Genomic DNA, 22472 nt, shown 5'->3' with positions numbered 1-22472 from the left:
ATTGTGCCTGGAGCTCAGAAAATGAAGTGGGAAATGGCTTGAAATGAGGCTAAGGTACACTGGGGTAGCTAGATCACACAGGGTCTCCTGGGCCTTGTTAAAGAGGATTTAGGGCTTTATTCTAAGGGCAAGAAGAAGAATTTCCACAGGGAAATGACATGATTAGATTTGAGTTTTAGAAAGGTTGTTCTGGCCTTAACATTGAGAATGGTTCAAAATCTTTTATCAAGAATTAAGGGTGTGGGTAGACTCTATAGGGACCTTTTGGGGAATAATATTGGTGGATATTTTCGATAATGTCATCTCCTTAGGTGTTGGTCCCAGAACAACAGTCAGTGATATAACTGACATTGTCAGTTTCTAGTTTTTAAGTAAATCTGGAGATCATAGGTATGTCTATGTGTATATGTGTGAGTATGTACATATATACACAAATATATAAATACACTATGTGTGTGTATATACAAATATGTATATGTGTATAAATATACACACGTGTATGTTTGTGTACACACACACACACACACACACACATTCTGTCTCCCAACAGGAAGAGAGCCCAACATGTTTTTCTCTCTTATTTTTTCCATCTGACCACTCAGTCTCAATGTTTTTTGAATTAAGGCATATATGTGTAAGAGATGAGGAAGAGAAAAATGTATTTACCAATCCTTTGAATCTATAAGGTATAAGGACCTATCATGATTATTACTTTTCATGTGAGGTTGGGAATTATTATGTTATACATAACAACTTTATAATATACATTCCAGAATTTCAGTTGCAGAGATACAGGAGAATCCTGTGTTCTTCTCTGTTGTGATGAATGCAGCAGTCGTGCCTATATAGAAGAATAGATCATACTGAGCATCCACTGAGCTCTGTTTGCAGACAAGTCGTATCTCCACCATGACAAAATTCCCACAAGATTTTGAATTATTAATGTCTTGGAATCTGCGGGATTCAGCAGATATGTTCAGTGTTATTGATGGCAGCAAACTTGATCTCTTTTATTTCTGAGACGCATAATGAAATGGGGAGTCCCTCAAATAACCACAGTTAGTGTTTAGGTTAATTTTGTAGGGGCCAGTGGGCTTTTGCCCTAATGTGTACAAATACGATTTTCTCTCTCGCAGCAGATTGCATGGTAGACGGAGGGTGAGTGATTTGGCACTAATTTATGAACCCTTCCAGCCTTCTCCGTACGGTACACCCTGGGAGGGCAAGGTGCTCTAATTACACTTCACATAATGAGAGCTTTTCCTGACAATTACTGCTTAGAGTTAGGGATGTTTGGGGACCGTGCAGAAGACGTATTGAGTCTTAGAAGAGGACTTCACGTGCCTTTTATGCGGCTCAGTCCCTAACAACTGACCAGCGACTTAATGAAACACAGCTCCACAGCCCCAAATATTTGAGTGGACTGTGAACTGAGGGGCTAAGGTATACTTTATTTTTCAACTCAAAGTAGGTCAAAGAGTTCAAGAATCTGTTTGCTTTTAGCAGTGTTTTTACGCCTTTTTTTTTTTTTTTCTTGGTCACACAGACACAGACCGTTTTTCTTTTTGGTAACAAGAATAACCCTTAGTCCAGACTGTTCTTTTTGGAGACATTGATTTGCACAGTCACAAATGGGTACTTGACATTGTTTTCCTCTTCACACATTTTGCAAGGTTCATGTTTGAGGGGTCAATATTTAAAAGCTCCGGTATACTTTTTATTAATATGTGTATGAGACTTGTAATAAAGTCATAAAATAGAGGTGATTACTACTTACTGTACTGAGGGCATGAGTTTATATGGTCTATATGTCCTTTTTTGAGTGAAGCAGAAATTTTCTTTATAAGTGAAGATGACATATCATGTTACATCTTTGTAAACAATTAGAAACTTCAATCACACAACACATCAACATTAAACTAGCAGGATGATGAGCTTCAGTATCTCTCTCCTTAAAGAAAATGGATCAAGATTTGTTTGTCTCTTTTTGCCTTCCAAGTTGCTCTGAGCCTTAGTTTGTCCCAAAGTCCCTCTTGCTTTTTTATCGTCTCTATATTTACAACCATTTATTTTCATTTTTCGCATTTTGAATTTTCTGTCTTTATGCCTGCTAAATCTGAAGTTACAATTAAAAGCAAAAAGTACTTGCTGTGCAGGCATATTTAAACCAGTAAATATAAATAACTTACAAGTAATCTAACTGATAAAGTAGAAGGGGAAAAGGCTCATGTTTTCTTGGCTTCTCCTGCTCACAACCTTCCCAGATCTAGGATTCTGGTTTAAATAACGATCTTTTACATATCCTGTATCCTTTTCCCATAAATGCTTCCCAATGCCTAGCAAACTTTAAGCCCTTAATAACTATTAGCATGAGCAATGCTATCAGTAATTGGAATTATAAAACATTATAATTGCCTTTTGTCAAATTCAATACAGTTTCTTATGAGCAGGTATGCTTATAACCCCAAAACCTATTTTCTGTATTTTCGGTGAATAAGTAAATCAACACACATTTGTTGATTGATTTTTCTGGATAAGGTATAAAATATGAGTAAAATTTAGTCCTTCAAATAGCAGAATCTAGGATGTCTTCAACAAATCTTACCATTGAAAGATTAAAACTCCAACACTCAGACTTTAATGGTGTCATATACTATTACACTTTTCATTATCATAATCTCTAAAAAATATGTGAGACCCCATAGGTTGCATTTGTTAACATTTATTGAGCATTTAAGCTTTGCGCAGTGGCAGTATCGTAGCCAATGAGGTTTATCCGAGGCGCGATTATTGCTAATTGAGCATTTATAAAGCTAGGTAACTGCTAAGTGCTTTTACATCCATTATATCACAAATCCTAACAGTTGCCCAGTGTAAGAATTGTCATCTACATTTTATAGCTAAGGACTCTGAGGCTCATAGAGGCTGGGTAAGCAATTTGCTGAGAGTCTCATAGCCTGGAGGCCAGCCTCCCAGGCCTCCTAATTCCAAATGGAGTTCATATCTATAGAACAGCTCCTTCTCCCCACTGTTGTATTGAAGCTGATCCTCTGACCTTGGCCACAGAGACTCTGAGACTAGACCAATGAGGCCGAAGTTCTCTCTGGGAGTGTTGGTCTACTACTTGTCTTGGCACTATTTACTCTTTTTAAATGAGTTAATAGATTTCATTAAGAGTATGTGTTTAAGGGGCGCCTGGCTGGCTCAGTTGATGGATCATGCAACTCCTGATCTTGGAGTTGTGAGCTCAAGCCCCATGTTGGGTCTAGAGATTACTTTAAAAAATGAAATCTTAGGGGCGCCTGGGTGGTTCAGTCGTTAAGTGTCTGCCTTCAGCTCAGGGCGTGATCCCAGAGTCCTGGGATCGAACCCCACATCAGGCTCCCTGCTCCACTGGGAGCCTGCTTCTTCCTCTCCCACTCCCCCTGATTGTGTTCCCTCTCTCGCTGACTCTCTCTCTCTCTCTCTCTCTATCAAATAAGTAAATAAAATCTTTAAAAAAAATTAAAATAAAATAAAATCTGAAAAAAAAAGAAAGAAAGAGTACGCGTTTAAAACTAAACACAATGGTGGTTTGGGAGAATGTCTATATATTTCAAGGAAACAAAATTTGATTAAAGTTGCTTATGCACTAACTTTTTTTCTTCTTTTGTCTCAATATCAAAGCCTATCAGTTACTTTGGTGTCAGACTTTAAGACAACTGAAATTATAGCCCAGTTATTTCAAGTCCCACAGCCCTGTTCAGCCAGAAGAGTTGTGTTTGGCCTAATAAGCCTCAGACCTGTGAGAGCTGGGAGCCAGATCCCTTGTTTGATAACAGAGGCCCTGACACCAGACTCTTGGCCTGAGCTTTTTCCAAGGTAATACAAAATGTTTAAAAGAAAAGTCACAGATTCCCACCTGCAGGATTTTGGTGAATTGCCAATTATAAAAGCAGAGCTAAAATCACTGAGCTCATCACCAGAATTCCCCAAAGAAAAAGCCCCTTAATTTTGCATGTGTTTTAAGCACGTGCCTCTCTACGTATTGCTGCTATTCATGATAAATCAAAAGTTGAAAGCTAAATCAACCTATTAAGGAGTTCCAAAGATTATTATGTCAGTTTTTGCATATAACAGAAAATATCAACTTTTCTTTAATTATCTGTTATTAAGTGTGAGTTATTTTTCTGTTTTGGTTTGGGTTTTTGTTGTTGTTGTTGTTTCTCGCTAAGTAGCATTAGTCATTGAACTCATATATCTCTAAGTAGGCACAAACACCCAATTTTAAACAAGTCATTTTACAACTACAGGTGAAATGAGCAATAGAAACATTAAGAAGATAAATGTGGCAAAAATCATAAACCAATACCCTACCTGCATGGACATGTTAGTTAATCTCTCTACACTCCTGTTTACTTGTATTATGGTAATAATGTCTACCTCAGAAGGCTGTTGTGGGCCTGAAGGGACACAGTGAACGACACATATAAAGTGCCTGATCTTGAAAAAAATAAAAGAGCTATTATTTTATAATCAGTATTATCACTGCTGAAGTTAAGTGATTTGTAGAAAATCACAAAGAATTATTGAAGGGGTTGGCAATAGAATCTCTTTTTTTTTTAAGATTTATAAAAAATTATTTGAGAGAGGAAGAGAGTGAGCACGCATAGGAGCCAGGGGAGGGGCAGAGAGGCAGACTCCCTGCTGGGCGGGAAGCCTGATGTGGGACTTGATCCCAGATTTCTGGGATCATGACCTGAGCCGAAGGCAGATACTTAACCAACTGAGCCACCCAGGTGCTCCGGAAATAAAATCTTAATTTCCCTCTGATTTTCTCACAAACATACATTTATTCAGTGATTTTTGCTGGTTGATTTTGCAAATACTTATTGAGTGTCTCCTGTTTGTAAGTTGCTATGCTAAGATCTGTGGAAAATACAAGTTACTATTGGACACACTTCCTGTCCTTAAGTGCTCGTGACTGTTAGGGATGTAAGACATATACATAAAGAACAGTGGTGCCAAGAAGAAAGCAATACATGGTATGCAGTTGCATAGACAACAGAAGGAAAATTAAGAAGGGAAGGCTTCATGGATCAAGGGACATCTGAGTTGGGCCTTGAAGGGTGGATAAGATTTGGTATATGGAAAATGGCAGAAATATATTCTAAGGAAAGGAAACAGTAAATGTATGATACAAGAAATTGTGGGAATTCATTAGGCTGGAGAAAGGCTCTGTGAAGGACTAGGATAGCAGTAAGTATGAAGAGGCACCGAATACATGCTGAAGTATTGAGATGAAAAGTGTCACAATGTTGGGAAGTCTACTAGTAGGAGAGAGAGTTTGGGGGTGGAGGGTTGAAAGAGAGGTGGCAAATGTTAACAATTGGTAATTGGTGAATATAGGTGGAGAGCATACAGATGTTCATTATACTATTCTTGGCAATTTTAATATAGGTTTAAATTTTTTTTTAAAGTCGAGGGAAAAAGATTTAAAATATATGAGAAACTACTATAATCAATAAGCAAAGGACAAACCACTCAGCTAAAAAAATGGGCAAAACATATGACAGGGAATGCTTCGGGACAGTATAATGGCCAATAAATGAATAAAAATATGTTCAACATTTTAAGAGTTAGAGAAATTTAATTTCAAGCAATGAGACACTGCTTTTCACCCACCCAATTATACCATTTTTTTTAGGTGTAATCATGTTGTGGGTATCCAGAAAAATGAGGTGTTAATATCAACTATCTGTAATTGCTGTAGGGATTAGAAAGCAGCATCTGTGAAGTGCCTGCCCCATAGAACTCAGTAACAACATCTCCTTGTACTATTACTGTTGTCTAATACATGATAATGAATACCTGAGCCAGGGTCCTGACAGCGCGAATGGAAGAGCATCAACTGGATTTGGCAACTGAGTGTCTGTAAGGGAACAAGGAGGGAAGAGCGCTCAGGACTAACTCACTGTTGTTTGTTTGTAAAAGAGAAATAGCTAAAGAAAAAGATACTACTATGGGAAGAAAGAAATGTTAGCTTCGTTGAATTGTCTGCCATACTGATTGTTGAATATTCAGACAGTCTTTTCAGGAAAGGTAATTGATTCCTAGAAATTAAAGATAGATCCATAATTTAAAGACTTTTTATATAAATGCTCTGTTTTTAAGAATTATATTCTTAAATATATATTATAGGCACACACGCCAAAATAGAACTGTGAATGAAAGTATCCTTCTCCGTCTTCTTTTGGAAAACCATTGTTAAATTTCTTATGGTTTTCTACCAGAAAAATATTTATGACAATACCAATATAGTGTGTGTGTGTGTGTGTGTGTGTGTGTGTGGTGTGTGGTGTGTGTGTATGGTTTTAAAAATTCACACCAGTGGTAACATATAAAACTCTGGGCCTTGCTTTTTTTTTTTTTCCTTAACTCAATGCAGTCTTCCTTCATTCTGTTTTAACATCTGCATAAGTGTGTTGACAAGGTGTATCATAATGGATTGAACTAATCCTCCATGAATGAACCTATAAGGTTGTTTTTAGTTTTTTACTGTTATGAACAACTGGTCATTAACATTAGTGTTCGTTTATCTTGATGTTTGTTTTCGGAGTGTATTGGTAGCATCACTTCCTAGAAGTAGAACTGCTAGGACATAAATATTTATATTTTATATTTTGATAAATAACTTCCCTCTTAAAAGGCTCTACCATTTTTCTCTCCTCATCACAGTAAGTATTACCAACTTGTTAATGTATTAAGAGAAATATAATCTTATTTATATATGTATATGTCTAATTTATTATCATATTACTTATATTATTTATTGTCAATTACAAGTGAGGTTGAGAAGTTTTTAAAATGTTCACTGGCTTTTGCATACCTTTTTTGTTTTTAATATAATATTCTGATTTTATATTTCTATAAAATTCTGTAATAATTCTATAAAATTAATGTACAGTTATCTAAATCACTATATTTACAAGGGGTTGTACGCTTTAAAAAAACAAATAAAAATAAAATTACATAACTTATGTATTTAGTTCAACTAATCATTAGCTATCTCTCTCAAGGAACTGGACAAGGCACCGAGGATACAAACATGTTCATATCTTTTTACCAATTTTCCCATTAATCTTTTACATTAATTTTATAAGTTATTCATAGAATAGTAATCTATTTCTGTTACAGTGTTGCAAATATTTTTCCAGTTATCTTTTGACTGTATAATTGTTTTTGTCATATTAATTTTTTTTAATGTACAATTAAATTCAGCAGTCTTTTCCTTTATAGCTTCTAGGATTTTTTTTTCTTTAATTACTCTTAGTTTGTTGGGCTGCCATTAACAAAATACCATAGACTGGGTGGCTTAAACAACAGAAAGTTATTTCTCCCGGTGGCTAAGAACTCCAAAATCAAGGTGCAGGCTGATTCAGTTCTTGGCAAAGGATCTATTTCTGGCTCGTGTATGGCCTCCTTCTGGCTGTGTGCTCACACAGTGGAGAGAGAGATTGAAATTTCTGGTGTCTCCTCCTCTTCTTAAAGACACCAGCCCTATTGTTTAGAACCCTGCACTTATGACCTCGTTTAACCTTAATTACCTCCAAAAGGCCCTGTACCACATATAGTCACAGTATGAGTTAGTACTTCAACATATGAATTTGGAGTGAAGGGGCGTAATTCAGTCCATAGCAATTACCAAATTTTATTTTGTATTCTGCATTGATCCACCAAATAGCAGTTTTGAGTACCATGTGAAGTCTTTGTTGGTTCTCAATCATTCATATTGTTTGACTTAGTGTACACATTTCTTGAGAGCAAGAATATAATTTTATTCTAGTACCCCTGCACTCATCTCAAGGGCCATTCCCATTGGTTTATTCTGAGTGGGCAGACAATAAATATAATATTAGACTCAAAAGATCTGCTGTTAAGTAACCTCAGCGTGTATCTGTGGAAACCGAGACCCAAAGTGGTTGAAGTTAACTTCCTCCAAATTTTACATTTAATCAGTACCAGGGTCTGGGGTGGAATCCTGGTCTTTTTGACTTCAGTCTAGTGCTGTTTCTTCAATAAGTGAGTGAATATCTATCCAGTACTTAGAACACGCTTGGCACCTAATAAGTGCTCCTAACTTTTAGTATTATTACTTTGCTGATGTCATCAGTATCATTATCATTATTCATAAAGAGCCCAGATTCTGAAGCTAAGCTGAGATTGAACCTCAGGGACACTAGCCATCACTTGTGTTAGTCTTTCTGAGCCTCGGCTTTCTTGACTATAGGAGGGGACAATAATGGAACCTATCTTATAGGGAGTTGGGAGAAATAGTTATTTAGTTGTTTGTTTAATATATACAAAGCGCTTGGAGCAGTACTTGGATCTAAATATTGTGTAAAATATTTATTATGATTGTTATAGAAATACCCAGTCTCCTAGAATCAGTGTGAACCAATTAATCTTATCTAGTTGCTTCCCATTATCTTCTGAATTCATGACTGTAAGCACACTCTAAAGTGGTCACTGAAACAGTAAAAAATGTTCCCTTATGATATGTGATGAGGAAGCAGAGCAAGTGGAGAAAGAGACAGATTGAATGTTCAATTGTTTCAGAGGGCTGCATGCAAAAAGAACACGTGGGAGCTGTGCAAGAAGGAGGTGGTGATGAGAGGAGGTTAGATGGTACCAAGGAAGGCTTCACCAATATTTATGAGATTTAATCCTCCTCTTTTCCTCCTCCCAATACTGATATAAAGGTATAACTCATTTTATTGTGCTTCACCTATTACACTTCAGAGGTAGTGTGTATTTTTCACAAATTGAAGGTTTGTGACAACCCTGCACTGAGCAAATCTATTGGTGCCATTTTTCCAACAGCATTTGCTCACTTCGTGTCCCTGTGTCACATTTTGGCAATTCTCACAATATTTCAGACTTTTTCATTGTTATTCTATTTGGTGTGGTGATCTGCAATCAGTGACCTTTGATATTACCATTGTAATTGTTTTGGGGTGCCATAAACTATACCCACGTAAGACGGTGAACAGAACTGATAAATGTTGTGTGTGTTCTGACAGCTCCACTGACTGGCCGTTCCCCTGTGTCTCTCCTCTTCTTGGGCCTTGTTATTCCCTGAGACACAGCAATATTGAAATTAGACCAGTTAGTAACCCTATAGTGCCTTGAAGTGTTCCAGTGAGGGGAAGAGTCACATGTCTCTCACTTTAAATCAAAAGCTAGAAATGATTAAGCTTATCAAGGAAGACATGTCAAAAGCCAAGATAGGCCAATAAGCTAGGTGTCTTGTGCCAAACAACCAAGTTGTGAGTGCAAAGGAAAAGTTCTTGAAGGAGATAAAAAGTGAGCTACTCCAGTGAACACACAAGTACTAAGAAAGCGAAACAGTCTTATTGCTGATATGGAGAAAGTTTAACTGGTCTGGATAGAAGATCAAGTCACCCACAACATTCCCTTAAGCCAAAGCCTAATCCAGGGCAAGGCCCTAACTCTCATCAGTTCTGTGTGAAGGCTGAGAGAGGTGAGGAAGCTGCAGAAGAAAAATCTGAAGCTAGCAGAGGTGGGCTCATGAAGTTTGAAGAAAGACACCATCTCCGTGACATCAAAGTACAAGGTGAAGCAGCAGGGGCAGATGGAGAATTTCTAGCAAGTTATCCAGAAGGTCCAGCTAAGATAATTCAAGAAGGTGGCTACACTAAACAGATTGTCAGTGTAAACAATATACCTTATATTGGAAGAAGATGCCATCTAGGATTTTCATAGCTAGAGAAGAGAAATCAATGCCTGGCTTCAAAGCTTCAAAGATCAGGCTAACTCTTTTGTTAGAGGCTAGTGCAGATGATAACTTTAAGTTGAAAGCAATGCTTGTTTATCATTCCGAAAATCCTAGAGCCCTTAAGATTTATACTGAAACTGCTTTGCCCGTGCTCTATAAATGTAACAACAAAGCCTGGATGACATCATATCTCTTTATGACATGGTTTACTGAATATTTTAAGCCCACTGTTGAGACCTGCTTCTCAAAGAAAGGATTCCTTTCAAAATATGACTGCTCTTTGCCAATTACACCTAGTCACCCAAGAGCTCTGATGGAGATGGACAAAGAGATGAATGTTGTTTCCATGACTGTTAACACAACATCAATTCTGCAGCCCATGGATCAAAGACTAATTCTGACTCTCAAGTCTAATTATTTAGGAAATACATTTCATAAGACTATAGCTGCCATAGGTAGTGATTCCTCTTATGGATTTGGGCAAAGTAAATTTAAAACTTTCTGGAAAGGTTCACCATTCTAGATTCCATTAAGAACATTTGTGATTCATGGGAAGAGGTCAAAATAACATAAACAGGAGCTGGGAAAATGTTGATGCCAACCCTCATGAGAGGTTCAAGACTTCAGTGGAGGAAGTACCTGACGATATAGTAGAAATGGCAAAGAGAACTAGAATTTGAAGTGGAACCTAAAGATAGGACTGAATTGCTATAATCTTGTGATAAAACTTGAATGGATGAGGAGTTGTGTCCTATGAATGAGCAAAGAAAGTGGTTTCTTGAGATAGCATCTAGTCTGTGAAGATGCTGTGAAGATTGCTGAAATGACAACCAAGGATTGAGAATATTACATAAAGTTGGTTTATAAAACAGCGACAGGGTTTGAGAAGACAGACTCCAGTTTCAGAAAAGCTCTCCTAGGGTAATATGCTATCAAATAACATTTCGTGTTGCCCAGAAATCATTCATGAAAGAAAGAGTCAATTGATGCAGTAGACTTCATTGTTGTCTTATTTTAAGAAATTGCCACAGCCACCCAGATCTTCAGCAACCACCTGATCAGTCAGCATCCATTGAGTCAAGACCCTCCACCAGAAAAAGAGTATGGCTCTCTGAAAGCACAAATGATGATTAGCATTTTTTAGTAGTAAAGCATTTTTTATTTAAATTAAAGTTAGTTAGCGTATAGTGTAGTGTTGGTTTCAGGAGTAAAATTTAGTGATTCATCACTTACATATAACACCCAGTGCTCATCCCAGCAAGTGCCCTTCTTAATGCCCATCCCCCATTTAGAACATCCTCCCCTCCTCTCAGCAACCCTCAGTTTTTTCTCTATACTTAAAAGTCTCTTATGGTTTATCTCCCTCTCTGTTTTCACTTTATTTTATTTTTCCTTCCCTTCCCCTATCTTCATCTGAGTTCCGCATATGAACGAAATCATAGAATATTTGTCTTTCTCTAACTGACTTATTTCACCTAGCCTAATACACTCTAGCTCCATCCATGTTGTTGCAGAAGGCAAGATTTTATTCTTTTTTGATGGCTGAGTTATTCCATTGTATATATACACCACATCTTCTTTATCCATTCATCAGTTGATGGACATCTGAGCTCTTTGCATAATTTGGCTACTGTGGACATTGCTGCTATAAACATTGGGGTGCATGTGCCTCTTCGAATCATCATTTTTGTATCCTTTGGATAAATACCTAGTAGTGCAATTGCTGAATCGTAGGGTAGTTCTATTTTTAACTTTTTGAGGAAACCTCCATACTGTTTTCTACCAATTTGCATTCCCACCAACAGTGCAAAGGTTTCCCCTTTTTCCACATCCTCACCAACATTTGTTGTTTCCTGAGTTGTTAATTGTAGCCATTCTGACAGGTGTTAGATGGTATCTCATTGTGGTTTTGATTTGTATTTCCCTGATGATGAGTGATGTTGAGCATTTTGTCATGTGTCTGTTAGTCATTGTATGTCTTCTTTGGAGAATGGTCTGTTTATGTCTTCTACCCATTTCTTAACTGGATTATTTATTTTTGGAGTCTTGATTTTGATGTGTTCTTTATAGATTCTGGATACTAGCCCTATATCTGATATATCATTTGCAAATGTCATCTCCCATTCTGTAGCAGTATTTTTAAACTAAGGTATGTACGTTGTGTTTTTTTTTTAGACAGAATGCTATTGCCCACTTAATAGGCTACAGGACAGTTTAAACATAAATTTTATATGCACTAGGAAATAAAAAAATTAATTTGACTCACTCTGTTGTGATTTTTTTCCTCCTCTACTGCAGTGGTTTGGAACCAAACCCTCAATATCTCTGAGGTGTGCTTGTAATTATATCTTGAAATATTTTGGGCTCATAATAGAGGAGAGTTTCATAAGTCAGGACTGAGTTTTATATTTTTCTTATGTGCAAAAATACAAATGTTATGAAAAGGAAAGCCAGGAAATAAGGTGATGATCTTATAAGAAATTTGAAATAAATGATGTGATTTTAAACACATCTGGAATATTTTTAATTTCTGGGTTTTGAAATGTTCTGGAAGGAGATACTATGGATCACTTCATTCTTGTGTTCCACATGTGAGTGAAACCATGTGATAATTGTCTTTCTCTGCTTGACATATTTCACTTAGCATAATCCCCTCCAGTTCCATCCATGTCGATGCAAATGGTGGGTATTCATCCTTTCTGATGGCTGAGTAGTATTCCATTGTATATATATACCACATCTTCTTTCTCCATTCATCTGTTAAAGAACATCTCAGCTCCTTCCACAGTTTGGCTATTGTGGACATCGATGCTATGAACGTTGAGGTTCATGTGCCCCTTCTTTTCACTACATCTGTATCTTTGGGGTAAATACCTAGTAGTGCAATTGCTGGGTTGTAGCATGGAGGACCATAGGGGAAGGGAGAGAAAACTGAAGGGGGGGAAATCAGAGAAGGAGACAAACCATGAGAGACTATGGACTCTGGGAAACAAACTGAGGGTTTCAGAGGGGAGGCGGGTAGGAGGATGGGGTAACCAGGTGATGGGTATTAAGAAGAGCATGTATGGTAATGAGCCCTGGCTGTTATACGCAACTAGTGAATTGTTGAGCACTGCATCAAAAACTAATGATGTACTATATGGTGGCTAACTGAACAGAATAAAAAAAAAAGAATCTTAGCACTGCTCAGTTGCACTGAGAGCATCTTTTGTACAGCTCTTTATACAGTAGCTTTTTAAAATTTTCTATATGCCATGTTAATTCCTAGACTGTTAAACCCCCTGCCATTCCCATTTAATTGAAGAGCACAATTCAAAGTCAGTTTTTAAAATATATGAATCTCACCATTTAATATTATCCATTCCGTGTCTCTTCTTCAGTAAATCTGCTTATTGAGTGCCTACTCAATATATCAGCACTCTACTCATCACCAAGGACACAAAAATGAAAATAGCCCCAGTGTTCCCCTCCGCCCCAGCCCCCAGGAGTTTATAGTTTATTGGGTGAAACAGTCCTGAGAACAAGTAACTCTTCCATGATGTAAGTGCAATGAGCACAAAGTGCAGTGATAGAACAGAGGAGGAAATGAATGATGGGAAATAAACCACTTCATACAGTCCTTGAGCAAATTTAGTCCTTCCATGGGAGAATAAACAATTACCGAAATGCCAGCGTAACTAGAAATCTTGACCTATTTGTAGATGTTATTTTATACAGCTGCCATAGAAGCTCATGTGTGTAATCGCCATATCATGAGAGCAGTACCTAAACTTCTTAGATTTTTTTCTGCAAAGATAAAAACACAACCTTTGCAACGAAGCCTTTTGTTGGATTAGCATTTTTTCTTATCCCATGAATTTAGAGATCGATGCCTTCTTTATGTTACGAGGCATTACTCTTTGTAGGTTTAGAAATCATTATTTTCTATGTAGTCTTCCGTAAACTATTGATACCACACCTGCTTCTTAAAGAGTAATCGAATGTCTCTTTCTGTAGATTTTAGATTCTAGGGCTAAGCAGTCTTGGGACAAGTAGACAGCAGGAATAGAAAAAAAGTATAAATGCTGTCTCCGTGATTGATAATATGGTTGTCTGTCTCAGGGGCTAGCTTCTGGAAAGGGCCTTCCACGGGTAGTTTTAAGAACAATTGCCTAGGGCTGTCTTGGGCTGAATGTGTGGTAGAAACAGAACTTGCTCCTTGGGGGGAAGGGAAAAGGAGGCCTTGCATCCCAGAAGACTTATGACTTCTTTTTGTCTGATGAAAGAGTGACATTGACAGAGTACAGAGAGAATGATAGCAAATCTTCCTTTTCTCTAGTGAAGATTTTTCTGTAGCAGGGTGGAGGGATTCAAATTGTGAAGTCTATCTGGGATGAGTTATCTGCAATCTCTCCCTATCCCTGGAGAGAATAGGAATGACTAATTGAAGCCTCCCATAACAGTAATTGAGACAGATTGAAAAGGGAAATGAGTGATTAACCTTGAGCCTCCTCCTGATGCTGTGCGTGGTAATGTTAGAGTAGGTTTCTGGGGGTGCCTTAGGAGCTCATTTTCACGAAAGTCCACATAGCTGCTGTAATTAAGTTTCAGAGAAATATATTTCCGCCCCAACTCAAGTTTCAGATACTTGTTGCTCTGTTTTACATCATGTCATTAGTGAAAGCTTGTTACTGATGGCTGCAAACCAGAGATGGATTTGTTCAGAAGCTAATGAAGCTGAAGCTTTAGGGCTCCTCCATTGCGTGGGCCCCTTTGAAGGCCCTGGAATTAATTTTGCATTCCTTTCTTAAAGAAGAGCCCCTAAATTGTGTAGCCTTCAGGTCTCACAATATCTGGATCTGCTGATAAAATTCCAATTATAAAAGAGTGATCTGGCATAAATTGAAAAGTTCCCCAAAATGAAGGCCAATATTTCTTCACTTTTTAGGGATTTTGGAACTGTTTAAATTAAATAGATGCTTCAATCTTTATCTGTTTACATTATCTAGTTTTTGAAATTCTGAAACTTGAGATGAACAATGTATTAGCTAATTACATGTTTTGGTGAGTATATTGATTACTTTGTTCCATAAATATAGTTGTTAGTAACGCTAAAAACGGGAAAGTAGAAAAAAAAAACCCCTATGGTATAATAATATAAAATTACCAGTTTACATATTTCTGTGTACTGTTATAATAATTATAAAGAAGAATCAAATGGATTTTAAAAAGACAGATTTTCTATATTCTGAATTGTGATGGAATTCGTCATTGTACTCTTTAGCAATAACTAATGTTCTACACATGGTAGGTGCTCAAAAGTATTCATTGAATTGAAGCTAAGTATATGTTATAAATTGAATTGCTTTAAAACTAAAAAGAAATGCTAGCAGAATCTGTCTGGTTTGAAAATAATAAAACATATAATATTACTATAGTGGTTTGCATATTAATGTCAAGTAACTTTTATAGAGCAAACTCTCTACTCTCCTAGAAATTACATAATCACCCTTTGGCAAGTATAATTAACACGCCATCACAGACATGCTACCATTTTGCTATTTATCAGTGAGAACCTGGTTAACTTAGGCATCCTATGTGCCTTGTCTGAAAATTCACATATGCTTGAAAGATCTAGGGTCTTATTTTCTTATTTTTTAAAAATTATTACTGGTGATTTTGTTTTTCTGCTTTTGATAGGGTTGTAGATTGACCTGGAGAAATGATAACTGATGGAGTATACTTTTCTTTGACCAGTTATATACTTGTATCTGAAACTTACACCCTTTGGATGGTTTTCTTCCCATGGATATCAAAGTTTGCTCCTGCTGCTTTCTAAGACATAAGAGGTTAGCTCTCTTTTGCTTACTCATATTTTTGTACACATACCACACACACACGCACACAGTTATTTGGCAAGCAAGTATTTGTGTAGTATGAATCACTGAGTGAACTCTGAACTGCAGAATTTGACAAGAATTGAGGCCAGTCTTCAAGCTTTCGGAATTTTTGCATCTCTCACCTAGGAGTAATATATCTGACTCAATACTCAATGGTAGGGATGGTCTGGAGATACCAGTGAAAAAGTTAGTCACTTATTGCCACAGTCTTTGCAGGGAATAAAAAATGTACACAAGAATAAACTGATTTAGGACAAAGTACTTAATTGCTAGTATCAACGTTATCCATTTAAAATTTTTTCTTCTGACGGAGAGGTTGTCAAGATAGGCGTTTCCATCTCTGAAGAAGCAGGTTTCTCATTTTTCTGAGCTTCTCAGATATTCAGGCAGTTTTACAGGCAATTGAATGAAATAAAATATTTGCTTCATTTTAGGCTGGCTATCCTAGTTTTGAATATATGTTGATTGTGCAAGCAACAGCAGTTACAATATTAAGGTTACTTGGAGGTCTGGTTTCTCAAAGATCTGTTTATTACTCTGATCTTGCTGAGGCTTCTGATAAATCTGCATCAATAAAGATGTGGTATTCATTAATTAGGCACAGAGCTAAAGCTGTAAACCAATGTATTACATGTTTTAAAATCAAGATTGTCACTTTTGATAGAAGAGATAAATAGTTTTTGAGAACATCATAGCCGTCTGTGTAACAAAGACTAATATGAACTATATTGAGCTGTTGCACCAATATGTATCTGAACAAATGAGATCCTAATGGTTTTGTGAGCTAGAAGGTAGATTGAAAGTAATGTGGGCAGCATTCCTAAATCTGCAATTCTGTTAGACCAGTTCAGACACTCTCCACAGGAAGCGGACACTGAGGTCAGAAGTTGGGTCAAAGCCTTTTAATTGTGAGCCTCCATGATGCCTCTGGGCTCGGGTCAATAACCTGAAAGGCTCTGTTTGTGGGCCTGGAAAGGGTATATTATAGGGGCTCAGGTGGCCTACTAGACTGTTCTAATACTCAATTGCGAGAAGCAGATTATCTGCTTTGCAGATTATCTGATCTTCTATCATCAACCTTCCCATTGGGCTTTCAGTTGCCAAGGATGGGGCTAAAATGTGAAGTGCAGGAAGTTAGGCACAGTGGACTCTGTGTGCAATCCCATTACAAAACCAAATACAAATCAATCAACAGGCATTGCTTTGTTAAATGACTTTAGGCTTATTTGGTTTGGCATTTTTTTCTATCTTAATCTGTATTCTCTAGAGTTGCCTAAACCCCATTTATTTCACTCTTATCTCGAAATCTCTAGACTAGAAAACAAATGTATCATGAAATCCATGCAAAATGGAATTACTGAAACACCTTTCCTTTTTTCATGTACTCTATAGTGTAGATAAGTGTAGATATAGCGTTAGGATGTAATTGAATTTCTTCTCTGGAAATTCATGAAGTTGTTCCAGCCTAGGCTGTCCTTGGTGCCCTGGTAATCTTGCTTGATTGTGCCCTTCAAGGCAGCTGGGTTCACTCAAAAGAAAGATTGGTCATCTCTGTGAGTCACAGTTTCTGTGGATAGGTAATCAGGCTGGATTGTGAATTATGTTTTTATCAAAGATCAGAATATTATCATCATTCTCCCATGTTTTCTGGAACAGAGAACAGGACAAAAGGAGGAAGTGGGGGGAGGGTGGGAAAGAGAGAGAGAACACTAATGATATTTTGACCAGATATAAATTATTATAATCTTTTCTATGGCTAAGCAGATAGTATCCCTGATAAATTGTTGATAAGGAAGTGCATTTTTATGCCCTTCTTTAGCATAAGAATGTATCCCTACATGCTTAAAAGCAAAATGGCAGTCTCTTAAATCCAGATCTTTGTTCTCATCACTACCAATACATCACTACCAAAGTACCTACTTCCAAAGCCAGTCTTTTCCCCTTAAAACACATACTCTTTCCTGTGCTCCACTAGTCCTGGTGCAGATGCTCCAGAAATAGAGAAAGCATTGATGAGTACCAGCGAACAGGAAAGTGGTTTCAATAACCATTTTGATTAGACTTTTTTTTTCTGGTCAGGTTTGATGACTGGGTTTTATATTAGTACCATGCTTACTTAGCAATACTGGCATATACACCCATGAATTTTGAATTGTGTTGGCAATTAAAAATTTTTTTATTGTTCAGCAGATATTCATTTCATACCTGCTTTGTGCTAGGCACTATTCTAGGTACTTGGCATAATAATAACAAATAAATAACAAATAAAACAGTCTTAGATCTCTGACCTGACAGAGTTTATATCCTATTGGGAAGAGACAGATGATAAAAAGTAAAATAAACAGTGAATTGTACAGTTTGTTAAAAAGAGATAAGTGTTAAGGAACAAAATAAAAACAAAAAACAGAACAGTTAGATGGGTTGAAGGGGCCCGTAGTGCTGGGCAGGAGTGGGGAGGTTGCAATCTAAGGAGGGTGATCAAGTTGGCCTCACTTAGGAGGAGCAAAAACTTGAGGACCATGTGAGAGTCAGTCATGAAGATTTCTGGTCAGCATGCGAGGCAAAGGGAAGAGCCAATGCAAGGTTAGAACAGGTTCAGAGACCCTGTTCTCATGAATTGAAACGATACTTTTCCTGAGATCAACCTTTCATTGTAAAGCTCCTATCTATCCTTGCTGTTTGTTTTTGAAATATTTTAACAATATTAGAAGCAGATGGCTTCTCTCAATTTATCTGTGTGTCTAGAAATGGTAACATACTAATATTCAATGTCCAGGACATCCTTTTAAATGTCTTGCATCTCCTGAAGTAAATCATGGTATTTGTTAAATACTATGTTAAAATAATTTCATGTGTTGAAACAAATTTAGTTCCTTTAAGAATGAGCTGATCTTATCTTGCCAGACCTTATGTTTTGTCCTGCCCTTGAATTTATTTATAAATCACATAAAATTATTTTTATATTATTACCTCAGGGATGTTTATTTGTATTTCTTATCATCCTTTTGCTTAAAATGTTCTTCCTCTCGGACTTCCTGTCACATAATGATCCACAAACTCTTAGGTAAACTAAGAAGGTATAAATGATTTTAATAAAATAAACAATTACTTTGTGAAGCAAATGGAGCTCTCTGAAATGACTGGTTGATATTCTTTAAGACAGACCTCCTGAAAGAACAAAGAGACTCTGGCAAAATCAAAGTTTAGATCTTCCTAGTAATGATATTGAAACTCGAGATGAGTTATCTGGATGTCTCATCATCGTTTCCATTGCTAAATGTAACTGAGAATAGAGTAAACAATGGTCAAACAACTTATTTTGGCAGTTTATTTTGGCAGTTTATTTATCACTTATTTTATAATGTTTAATCCCAGCGAGTGATATTTCCCTTGTTAATGTTTGATGAAAAGTTAACTTGCTTCTCTGTCTTTCCTTGCTCTGTTATGCCATCATCCTTGCAAAATGCTTTAGTAACTAATTAAGAAAGAAGTTATAATCTTACTAATGCCTTTTTTGAATGAAGTGGGTTGTTTTCTTAAATTAAAAATAAAAGGGAGGCTAGTGCTTTTATGAATCTGTCATTATTAGATAAACTGGATGTTATTTTATTCAGTGGGTAAATAAGAAAAACACATTGACCTGGCTTCTGAGTAGACTATACAATAGAGGTTTTCAAATTTGGCTGTTCATGAGAACCACTGGGGAACCTTTTTTAAAAATGTAGGTTTCTCAGCTCCACCTTAAAAATTTAAGGAGTCAGAGTTGAATTCTTGAGTAAGAATCTCTGGGTTTAGACCCAAGAGATGCTGTTTCTTATCAGATTGAGGGTCCTGATGCACACCCAGGTTTAAGAACCACTGGACCAGAATATATTTAGCAGTGGGAAGAGACACAGAGTAGTCTGATCAAAGTAACCCAGTCACCCATTTGAGGTAAAATACTGCATCCAGAGTACTAACTAACTAGATACTGAATCAAAAGGCAGAATGAGAAACACCACTCTGATAACCCACACTTCTTCCATTTTCCGTATGTTTGAGCCATCCGCAACCATCTAGACTAGCAAGAACATTTATTATGCCCGAGTCCCTGTTTATAGATATGTAATCTCCATTTAATCCTCAGTACCCCCCTATGACTTAGGTACTGTTATGTGGGCAAAATACAAGAAAAGTGACCTGCTGGATAAGCAAGTTATTGTGACCCTTGTAGGCAATATGATCCCAGTTCGGTCAGGCTGACCTCATTAATTCTAACTGTTAACCACTGTGGTCTCCTTCCTCTGAATACACCATGTGCTTATTTTTTTTCTAACCATGTACTTTTTATAGGTTCATTTTTTCCTCGTGATGCTCCCTTTGCTAAGAATCCCTTACTTCCCATTCTTCTCTATTGAAACCCAACTTGTTCTACAAAGCCCAGCCTCAACTCTGCACTTTCTTTGGCCCCTTCTCCCATTATCTTCACTGCCCTTAGACCAAAGAATTGTTCTTGATTTGTATACAAGGAGGGAAACAAACTTCACCATCTATCAAGGGCACCCTGTAAGGTAAACAACACTATGTCTGTATTTTATGTGGCTGAAATGAAGCTTAAGAAGGTGTTTTCCAAGAGCCCCCCAATATGCAGAGAAAGGCACCTGAGCCCCAATCTGTCTAACTTGCAAGCTCTTTATGCCATGACGTGTTGTTCTGTCCTTTGACAGGTTATTCTTGTCCTATCACAGCACATATTACGCTGTAAAATAGTGAATTGTGAATTCCCTGAGGGCACGCACATTGAGTCCATCTTTGAAACCTAGCCCCAGAAAAAACACTGCACGTATAATGTGCTCCGGAAGGTGTGTGAAGAGTGAATTTTGAGGTTCTTCCTGTAAACCAGATCTAGGGAATTTTTATGGTGCCAAGCACACAGCAGGCAAATGTGGTTAACTTTATTTTCTCCTTTGCCAAGTGTACAGACTACCTCACAAGTCATCAGGAAAATGCCAAATTGACCTTTGAGGGTAGTTAGTAGATCCTTTCTCTCTAGCGATGATGTGACTTAGTGACTTTATTGCATTATGATTTCTCTCGTTTTGGAGTAACCTTTTGGAAAGATAAATAAGTGAGAGAAAAGAAAAGAGTAAGAAGAAAGTGCAGAGTATAAGAATGGTTTAAAATAATTTTTGTGTCTGCTGTTTTTTACCATGAAAAGTGGTAAAGAGCCCTCCGAGCTCTGTGGGTAAAGATAAAAACAAAACAGTTGAATGCTGGTATTTGTTTTGCATGCTTGAGAGTTCTACATTCTTCTTTGTGCCCTTGCAGTTTTAATATAGAAACAGACAATTCTGACTTGACCTTAAGTGCCTCACCAATCTGCTCAGGGGACTCCCTTTAGGAATAGAAGCTGACACCACCTTGCCTGAGCTTCTTTCAATCAATAACATGGTGGAGTACAAATGATCCGAATAGACAGACCGATAAGAAATAAAAGCATATCTGTTGATACAAATGGAGCGATAAATGGACTGGTTTCTATTCAAGGACTTTGAAGGGGAAATCAAGGAGGGAAAAGATGGCCAAATGTGAATGGATAGCAAATTAATTTTTTTCTGAGGGATGAGTTCTCTTTCATTACTTATGTTCAGAAGAAAATGGTCAAGTTGTTCTGTCTAAAAGAAATTTGTTACTCTGATTCTTGGAACAAGCCTCTTGGGAGGGTGCATTTTGTGACTGTAAATCTACAGTGGCAAAATTGTGTTAATTTGACTGACTAGAAGTATTAACCATATTATATCAAATAACTGCCAGAAATAATTCTCTACCGTGCCCTGTGACTTTATTTTAATTGATTTTTTAAACTTTCTGCTTCTGTGATTTTTGTTTATTCTGACACATGTTTATTAAATGCATGAGGAAAATTGTTTTGCAAATTATTTTTAGTGTTTTTATCTCGTTTAAATTGGTGGGTTAACTCTTTTTCTTCAGAACTCCAACCTCTTTTATTTTCATGCTCAATACTGCTGATTTAGCTTTTTGGGCCCCACTAATGGCATTATTGTCCACATCAGCAGTCTGTACAATTAAGCTGTATGCTTAGCAGTATCATTTGATGTTTCCCAAAGATTTGAAAGTCAAAATTGAATATGATTGATTGCTGTAGAGATATGTTAATATTGGGATCCCTGAGCTATGTTATAGAATAAATCATTCGCTGTAATAACAAAGATAATGCCTCTAACATTACTCATTTTATGTTCTATCAGTAATCAGGCCTTAGGAATAAGCCTCATTTGTCTGCTGTGGAGCCCTCATGTTATATGAATCACATGGTGAAGGTTCATAGAAACATCATTTAGGGTGGAAGACTTTAGCTGTCAATATTACCAGCAAAGATATATTCCAAAGAGGATAACCCCATTTCTTTTATCAGCCTTTCTTTTCTCGATTAACCTTGATATCTGATGTTTAAAAATGAAGCCATTTTGTTATTCTTAAACTGTATCTGTTCAAAAAAGCTAATAATAATATGTTAGCCAACATTTTTTGAATGCTTACCAAGTACCAGGAACTATACTGTGCATTTAGTATGTATAAATATATTTAATCCTTGCAATAACACTAAAGTATGTAGGTACTGTGATTATCCCTTTACTGGAAACTGAGGCCCCGGGAGATTGGATAGCTTGGATACAGTCACACAGAGAGTAGGTGGTAGAGGAGCATTTGAACCCAGGATGTCTGGCACCACGGCCCATGCTCTTAACTACTATAGCGCACCTGCTGGAGGAATATGTGAGAGATGTAGTTCTTCTCCCCAGTGGCTTGCTTTC

At 37.0% G+C, this 22472-nt stretch overlaps 1 protein-coding gene and 1 pseudogene across 3 annotated transcripts in view; both read left to right on the top strand.

The window, feature by feature from the left end:
* Window positions 1-22472, top strand: part of SLC10A7 (solute carrier family 10 member 7) — a 241279-nt gene that overhangs the window by 120154 nt on the left and 98653 nt on the right. The window lies entirely within an intron of this gene.
* LOC123793403 (U4 spliceosomal RNA) lies at window positions 2737-2802 on the top strand (annotated as a pseudogene).

The sequence above is a fragment of the Ursus americanus genome, chromosome 13 (assembly GCF_024610735.1).
Source record: "Ursus americanus isolate L20-20 chromosome 13, mUrsAme1.1.p, whole genome shotgun sequence".
In the NCBI taxonomy this organism is placed as follows: Eukaryota; Metazoa; Chordata; class Mammalia; order Carnivora; family Ursidae; genus Ursus; species Ursus americanus.
The sequence above is the reverse complement of the archived record's forward strand: the minus strand, read 5'-3'. Positions and strand labels throughout refer to the sequence as shown.